The sequence below is a fragment of the Drosophila virilis genome, chromosome 5, assembly GCF_030788295.1.
Source record: "Drosophila virilis strain 15010-1051.87 chromosome 5, Dvir_AGI_RSII-ME, whole genome shotgun sequence".
In the NCBI taxonomy this organism is placed as follows: Eukaryota; Metazoa; Arthropoda; class Insecta; order Diptera; family Drosophilidae; genus Drosophila; species Drosophila virilis.
In genome coordinates, this window is record NC_091547.1 from 10,488,878 (window position 1) to 10,498,056 (window position 9,179).

The window sequence follows — 9,179 nt, forward strand, 5'->3', positions numbered from 1 at the left end:
TATATGCATTCTAATCAGCGCTGGGCTCTGGTCGCTCTGTCGCTGTGCATAACAAGTTATATTACGCATACGTCGCGTTATCACAGTCCGCTTATTGAAAATGATGAGCTCAATGTGGTCATAATAATGGCGCACAGATATGATGTAACTATAGCTGAATATGTGTACGCTATGCCCTCTCTAACTCTCGGCTGGCTTGGGCAATTTATGTGCGCTGCCACAGACACTGAAACTCTACTAATTTAGCAAACTGCGAGCTGCGAACTGCCAGCCTCGGGCCCTTGGCTCTTTGCCACTTTGTATACACAACGTCGTCGCGTTTATTTTTGGCTTTATTTATTTGCCTGTATTAAATGTCTCTGTCCTGTCCTCCATCCCATGCCCCCATCAGACAATTCCGGCTCTATCATTTGCACTGTGACTGCGACACGCAAGCAAAGAAAAAAAAACCCATTTGAATTTCTGCATGTTTGTATATGTACATATGTCTGCTGGCAAAAGCACTCTTTGTTGGCACAGTGTCCGTGTCTGGGCCAACAGCCGGCATTAGTGCGGCTAATGCTACGACACATATATACATTTATATACATATGTATATACAAATGTTTGTGTGATAGGCAGATCAGTACGAGTATTTTGTCTGTTGTGTAGTTTCAAAGCGCGTTAACTCACTCAACCAAAGCGGTCTACAACAGCGAATGGCAATAAGTAAAAGTAAAGCTGTCAATAACAGATGAACCACATGTTATCCTGTACTCAGAACTATTCAATGTATATTTTCACAGCTCTATCAAAACTAAATCGATTACCAGGACAAGTACTTTTTTTTAGGCATTTCAATATTATTCATTTTTACAAATGAAATATTTTCAGGCATTTATCTCTAACATTTGAATGAAAACTCTATTAAAATAATATATAGTTGATTTAACTGTATTTTTGAGCGATTTTAGCTTTAAGAACTATTTTAAATAGATTTTGAGGTAGGTTTAGTTTAGTTCTCAAGACGAACTAATGAGATTTCTATTTAAATAGGATGGATCTAACGAATTTATTGCACTTCTTGCAAATGTACTACGAAATTGATATAATCACAGTCAACCTAATTTTGTTTTTCGCCAGACTTTTTGGCTGCTAAGCAGGGTATATAAATACCGAATCAATTAAGCCCATTGAGCATTGCAGAGACTTGAGCCCAAGGACACGATCCCAGGGGGCCCGCATCTTCAAGGTCAATATTTTGGTTCCTTGCAGCTCACTTGGTACATTCAACTTGAGTTGTGGCCATGAGATTGAGCAAGACCCGCATCAATGTGCATTTTTCTGTGTTTCAATTTCAGTCGAATTGCTGTTGTTTGGCTACAATGAAAAGTTTGCTCATTTGGCCTCGTGACATTTTGGAGGTATTATCTTTTGATTACCTCATTTCCTTTCATCTGCCTAATGGGACACACGTGTCCGAGGATAATTTATATTTGCCGTTGCCTTGGCGCCTTAGCTAAATCAAGTGTTCCATTCACAGTTTTTGATATTGTTTTGGCGCTGCTTATGAAAAGCCGCAACTATAAGTCACATAAGACCGACCAAGTCAAGTCGTGGCAGTTGACTTCGTTTTCTCAGTCAGTTTTAGTATTTTCTTTTTCGTTTAGCCGGCAATAAACTTTGGCAACTCTTTCAATTTGTTGAATGTTTCTCTCGGTGTGTGTGTGCTTGGGTTGGCAGTTTTGAGAAGCAGCCCGTATTAGCCCCAGACTGCTCAGAGCACCTTTGGCACAAATTGCTTACAAAGTGTTTTTTGTTGTTGTTGGGCTCACACACACACACACTCGAAAAAAAATGGAAAAATAAATGGCTAAGCAGTAAATCTTTGTCGGTTTAGGTTATTGAATATTTCATGCTCCAGCTGATTTATTATTTATTTCTTTTTAATGCCACTGCCGAAGGTCAAGCAAAACGTTTTTCGATGAACCTGAAACCCGTTTTGATGACGCCCTCCCACCACACAAGCACACACACACACACGCACATTGAAAGCAGCCCCAACTGCCGACCAATCGCTGCCTGCCTGCATCAGATTTGCTTCATAAACGTGGCCAATGTCCCAAATGTCAGTTCAGCCATGGCCAGTGTCCATCCGGAGTTGCGTCGCTTCCTGCTGCTTGCAGCGGAAATACCAGCTACGATTTCCGCCGCACCATTGTCCAAGTTCCGCAGACAACAAAAGTCAGTTGTGACCCCCACCTGCCACCAGTCGCCACTGGCTCACCATCCACAGCATCCACTTCCCGGCCTGCTTTGTTAGCTCTGGGTCGCATAATTAGAGCGCTTCCAGCGCGACGGCTTGCCTAATGAGCACTTGGTTGGCTTTCAGCGCTGCATTTGATGGCCCCCAAAACTTTTCTGGCTGCGTTTTGTTCTGCGTGGGCGTTCCTAAAAAATTACAGGCCAAACAACTACGCCCACGCACAGTCAACCGCCTGCTATTAACAGGCTGCCCCTTGCTGCTCAATAATGCAAGTGTCCTGCTGGCCGTGTGTTATCCTTGCAGCTCGATCCGTTCGCCGTTCTTTGTTTGCCTCTGTGGCCGTCCTGGCTGGTGTAAAGTGCATAAAAACGCCGATTTCCGGCCAGGGGCAGCCAATGTTCGTGGCATTTGCATGGCCACAAAGTGCCATGCCCCCACTCACTCCCAACTTTTGTCGATTCGCGCATCCGCCAGTGTATTGAAGCCTTGCCACCAGCCTGTTGTCACCATTTTTTCCACTCACAACTATTTGCCGCTGAGCCAACAAATTATAAAGGCTAAAAGCCCGCGATTGGAAAGTGGCTGGGGGTCAACGCGGCGTGTGGGCTGGTCTGCTGCAACTACAAGTATTTCATTTTAATATTTGCAATTATTAAGCTCGAACATTTTAGAAATTCTTGCCCATAAATTATTTACAAATCTTGCAGTCAAAGTTTTTGCACGGAAAATGTTTATTTTAAGCGCAAGCAAAACTTTTTTGCAACAATGCAGTATATGCGTGTGTGTGTGTTTACTCTTTGCATATGTGTGTGCCTTTATGTAAATCGGTCGTTGCGCTTTTCCGCTTTTACTGCCACTCCAAGCCCACTGCCCTGCTCCCCCCTATGTTCGGTGCCTGTTGCAGAAAGTGTTGAGTGTTTTGTTATTGAAACATATGAGTATTTTTTACATTTGTTTACATTGCAGCCAACATTGAGGTTGTATACCCTAGATCGTATGTGTTCAGGGTATGTAGTACATACATTTTTGTCTATGTGCAGCTAAAATTAAGTATGTAATGTATATATATAGAGTTGCATAGAATAATATTCAAATGTAGTACATTTATTTTTCCCTTGTACATTGCATATATTTTATAGACACTGATACTTATATATTACTAACATATATGCTCCATTTTTGCAATAGTTGCAATTTGCTTATTTATTGTTTTATTCTAACAATACATTGATTGATTGATTCTCTTATTGTTTTATTTTGTTGGTTTTTCATTATATTGCCTCTTACAATTGATTCCATTCTGGCTTATTTTATTTAATTCTAAATAACTTTCAGCTTGATATATTCAAATCATTTTCAATACTTGTTTTATTACCCAATCTCTAAATAACTATAGACATACTTAAGATTTTCCCGGGGTAACTTCTAGTCTTGCGTATAGAAAAACTGCTTGAGTTGTTGTTGCGCTTTTAGAGTGGTAAACCAACTTGAATTGTTAGTTAAACAACAAAAAAGGTAACACAAAACCGTGCCAAGATGTGTGTTCAACTTACTCGGGCCCCATAACGGCTCCAAGGTAAAGAAAAAAGGCTCAAACTGGCATGGGTGTAGGGAACTGAGGGGCTAAAGGGGCGCGGTCCTAATGTATGCGCTAAAAGCCTGAGCAGCTGCCTGGGCACCAATTGTTAGGAAGCGTATTAAAAGTTTCGAGTCTTAAAGTTTTACGCGAGTAAGCGACGCGTCGCGACGGCTGCCTTGAGGCCCCAAAAACTTTGGGCGCCCGTTCAGTGGCATATAAAATGTATTTACCTCTTTCGTAGAGCCTAAAAGTATGCAGTAGATACAAACACCCTCACACATACAAACACACACACAAGGCAACTTAACACACAATTGCGCTTTTGCATATTTGTAAACACAAGCGGCAACAACAACGCGTTGGCCAAAAGCAAACTAAAGCAGGCAGCTGCGATTGCCAGCGCGAAAGTTGCCAGCCGAACCGGGTCAAGAGCTGTTAGCTCGAAAATTACACAATTTTTGCATTTCGCAATGTGTTTGCCGTTTCGTGTTCAGCTCATGGGGGGGTATCCGAATTAACAGCCAGAATTGAATATTTAAAGCCAAATCATTGGCAATCCCAAAAAGAGAACCGAATTCCCAATAAGCGCAACCACAAAAGCGCCCTACACAAAAGTCAACATACAACATGCGGTAGCAGCAGCTGGTGCAGCTTTCCCCTTTTTTCAGGTTGTTTTCGCCATTTAAGCAGCGATTTTTCACATGAACAAACGCCACATAAATTGCACAGTTGAGCAAAACAACGTTGACTAACACTCACCACCATGGACAGCTTATATTTGTTTACAACAGTTAAAATCGAGCTAACACGCGTTTATCCGCGAGTGCTAGTGCTCTACTCGAGTAATAGCGTGTTGTAAAGTAATAAAATAATAAAATACAATAATTTGCAAAATTTTAAATCTTTTAAAGTACTTGGATATCATTTTTATCAATTTGAGTAGCTTACAAAAGTTTAATCGACTTGCAACTTATTAGAAACAAAAGGAAACTATTTTCAATGAAAGTTAGATAATTATGCAATGAGGAAGCTGAATTTTCTTCCGCACGTCAACTAAGCATGACAATATTAATCGCGTGTCAAGCTTTTATGTGCTTTCAAAGCTCTTCTCGCTAATAAGCATGAATACGAATATAACTCTGAGGTAAAAGCACTGAAGTAAGATGCTGCTTAAATATAGCTCACAAATTCTGAAAGCTCCTGTTGGAAATTCTTTTTGGAAACCATTTCAATCAAAGTAGTCAATTAATTTGAAAATTTTTCATATTAAGTTTACATAAATAGGACTTCCAGAGGCTTAAATATTCTCTAATTCCATTTTGCTAGCGACAACAGTATTTTGTTAAGCCTTAAATGAGAAATGCAGCTTCTGCATACGGGAAAATGCGACCAATTGTGCACGTACGGACATAACAAAGTATTCGTTTTTTGTAGAAACCATAAGCTATGTAATCCTAATTGGGATCTGAGATAGTTTAAGAGCATATTTAACTATATTGTATGTGCTTTAAAAAATGAATATTTTAGCAGCTGTGCCATGCCCCGTCGTTTTTGATTCCTATTGTTAGGTCTGAGCCGAAAGTCGTGGGCAACAAACGGATGCAAATCCCTGAAATATAATCTAATAGTATGCTATAAATACACTACTCTTACTATAGTCTACTTTATTCAGGGTATATTCCCCACCTTTGTTTAATTGTCGTCCTGGCACTATTTAAAGCTCTTTCCGGCCGTTGCCGCTGCTGCTGCTGTTGGTTGCATTTAAGTAAGTGCCTAACAAATGGCAGGCTTGAGTTCCTTGCGCCTAAGGCAAATGTGTGCAGATGAAGATGGAGATGATGATTAATTTGTATGCGGCGGCAACTCGAGAGCAGCAATTCAGGAGCCATACGAGCGGCACATGGACTGGCCTAAGGTAACAAACACATCTCTGCCTCACTCTCGTCCTCCCTCTCTCTCTCTCTCTATCTCTTTTTCTATCATTCGCTCTCTCTCTCTCTCGCTCTTCGGTCGAGGCAAACAATGCCGCAAACGTTTGTGGAATTTTTTGTTTTTTCCTAAACGTGGGCGGTAAACGAGACGGAGTGAAAGCGAGATGGAGCGGGGCGGGGCTTGCAGACATTGTGCCAAATGAATGATGAATGCTTATAAATGAGCGTGAGGGCGACGTGTCGACCTTTTACCGCTGGGCCTCACCGCAGGGCATTGCCGTATGCAGTTGCTGAGTGTTGATGTGTGTGCTGCTGCTGCTGCTGTTGCTTGTGGGCGTTGTGCATATTTATGACCCTTTAGACGGTCTTCAATTTGTTGCTCTGACATTGACAGCATTTAGCGTTGAGTGGCTCAAATGGCTCAGTCAGCTGGCTTTTATTAAAGCGCAAGGTAACCCCAACCACCTGCGACCTGGCACCCCAACCCCTTAATAAGCCGCAACAAAGCTGGCCTGCGGGTCGTATACGCAATGAGCCAACTTATTAATTATAGTGGCATTTAATTTGTCAAAGGTGCTTATGTCTATGTGTGTATCTGCGTGTGTGTGTGTGTGTGTGTGTGTGTGCTAGTGGTTTACGCGGCTAAAATGTCAGGCAGTCACACCGACACGTACTCACACACACGCACACCTCCATTGACACACACTCCTAACTACACACCTATTTTGACCCAAATTGCGGCGTGACATCTTAGCGAAATGAAACCGCGCGCTCGCGGAAATCTTCATTTAATATTCGCGTTTGCTTTGCATCTACTAATTAATGTCAGAAATGTGGGCAACTGACACGCCCACACGACCATGCGTACCACACGTATTCATTTTTGATTTAAGCTCCAAAAAAAGGAAAAACTAGGTACAAACTTTTGCCAATTCCGTAGGCAGCAAATTTTCAATTTTCAGCTAAAAACTTTGGCAGGCGGCATCATTAGCCAACGGCGGCGACTGCTGTTAGCCGTCATTAAAAACAGTTTACAAAAGCAGCCAACAGCTAAAAGCCTTTTTCAGGACAGGTTCGAGGGTGGGGAAGGGCTGGCAGCTGCACGTATACGCCTGGGCAGGGAAAATAAATCAGCGAAATGTTTGCCTACTTTACTTCGAAGCAGGCCTTGAGAATATAGCTCCACAAAAAATTAGATTTAAGCGAAACAAAATCAACATTAAAAAAAAAACGAAAAATCAAAAAAATTAATAAGTGACATGAATAATTTCCGTCATAGCGATGAGCGTGTGCATGTTGTGCCTATTAATGAGAGTCCAAATCCATATCAAAATCATAATCTGAATGCAATCGTCTGGCTACATCCGTTGGAGCGACAGCAGCGAGAGAAACGCGAAGCGACCTACAACAAGTTGAAGGCCGAGAATGATAAACTGTACGAGCTGCTCCTGCTGGCCAAGCTGCAAGCGGTGCGCAAGTGGAACAAGCGCAAAAATTTGTGAATAGCCCATGAAATCAAGGAAGCCAAAAGGATGTGGTTGGGATATTCCAGGAAGCTGAAGAAACAGGATATGCCAGATCAAGTGTTTGCTTATCTAATCGTTCATTTGGTCGTTCGCTCATTTTATTTTATTTTTGTTCTGTTTACTTTTGCCTGCTTTGCGAAAGTCAAAATTTTCTTGTATTAAATTGTGTTTATAGCCAGCGGGCTAAACATATAGTACTAAATATATATATACATAGTGTGCGGTGTCTTTGTGTTTGCGAGCCAAATGAAATTCGTGTGCTTTTGTTCATGTGACTTTCGCTTTTCTTTCGTTTTCAGCTGTCTGCAGCTGGAAAATGCATTTTACTCTAGTGCCCACAAAAGTATGCAATGGATAAGCCAATAGCTGCGGGCAATGCCATTTCTAAAGCACACAACTGTGTGTGTGTGTGTTTGTGTGTGTGGGGGTATAACGAGGTCAGTGCGTTGGTACAAAAGTTGTCAACTTGAAAATTACACGTAGTGCAAATCAGTAAAAATACACACTCGCTCGCACACACACAGACCCATTTTAATGGTGTGCGCATGTTGTGTGTGTCTTTGGTTGCAGCTCGCCCAACTGTTGCCCTCTATTTGAGTTTATCAGCGTGTAAAATGCGCAATTCAAATGCAAATGTGCAGTGTAATTAAAATTGTGCAAATGCGTGCTGCGTTTTTTCCCATTGACTTTTGTGCCCTTTTTTAGCTGCCACAATTGCTCAGCCAATTTAAGAATATATTTACCATTTAAGAATTTATGTATTATACTAGGCAATTACCTAAATTATATTCTAATACCCTCTGCGGAAACTGTTTTGCAATGCACTTTTTACTATATACTGTTGGACAGTTAACATACACATGTCGAAAATGTCTATATATATTTACAAAATTAAATCTCAATAGGGCTATTCTAAACCAAATTATTGCTGATACATATCAAAATGCCAATTTTTCTTATTAGGGATAAAGGTAGATCGAAAGAATGGTTAACAAAAACTAGAGCGAATACATACCATTAAAACTAACACATCATATCTGTTCTTTATTGCCTAAGACAATCTTTTCTACTTAAACAAATAAACATATTAGTATTTGAAATTAAATGGATCAAACTGGCCAGACCTCTCTCTCTAGCTTCTCTAAAAATATGTGTACTTAAAGTAAATAAAATATATAATTATATTCTAATTTGTAACAGTACGAATTCAAAAATGTTTTACCTTTTTGTAATTTATTGCTAAGTCTAGCTAACGCTTTGTTCAACTATAAACCAAAATTTGAACTGTCTCTCATAGTGAGCTCTATCAATTTTAATAACATACATTTTAATTATCTTTCTGAAATGAATTGCGTTTTCGATTTGTAAATGCCACAGATATCAAACAGTCAAGTTCCGGCGTATAGTTAATGATAATTTGATTGCTTTTTGAAAATTTGTACAATTCATGTGGCTCATAATTCGGGCTAACAATATTTTCGGTGAGCTTTGAAATGGGCAACGCATGTTGCACACGAGGCTGCCACTTGCCACAAATAAAGTCGTAGATATTTTTTGAAATAAAGCTGCCGTTATCACAAATTGACAGCAAAAGCATTGTGCGGCTATGTGGCAATGTGGCAGCATTATGGGGCAACACTTTGGGGCAGCTGTGCATAGCAAATGGTTGCGTTTCGGCTTTGGCCATAGACCATGGACCATGGGCAATGGGCAATGGACAATGGGCTATGGCTTCATGCGGTCACTCAACCAGGCTGAACACTTTACAGGCTTTTGCCTCGCTTCCGTTTCCGCACGCACGCACCCACACACACACACACATACACATACGTACACAGATAGAACGGGTGGCGCACACATTGTTAAGTGCTTTGTGGTTGCTGGCAGCGCGTTGATTG

General features: G+C 40.9%; 1 long non-coding RNA gene across 1 annotated transcript in view; it reads left to right on the plus strand.

Moving 5' to 3' along the window:
• The window catches only part of LOC138911340 (uncharacterized), a 146,815-nt gene that overhangs the window by 116,193 nt on the left and 21,443 nt on the right, over positions 1-9,179 (plus strand). The window lies entirely within an intron of this gene.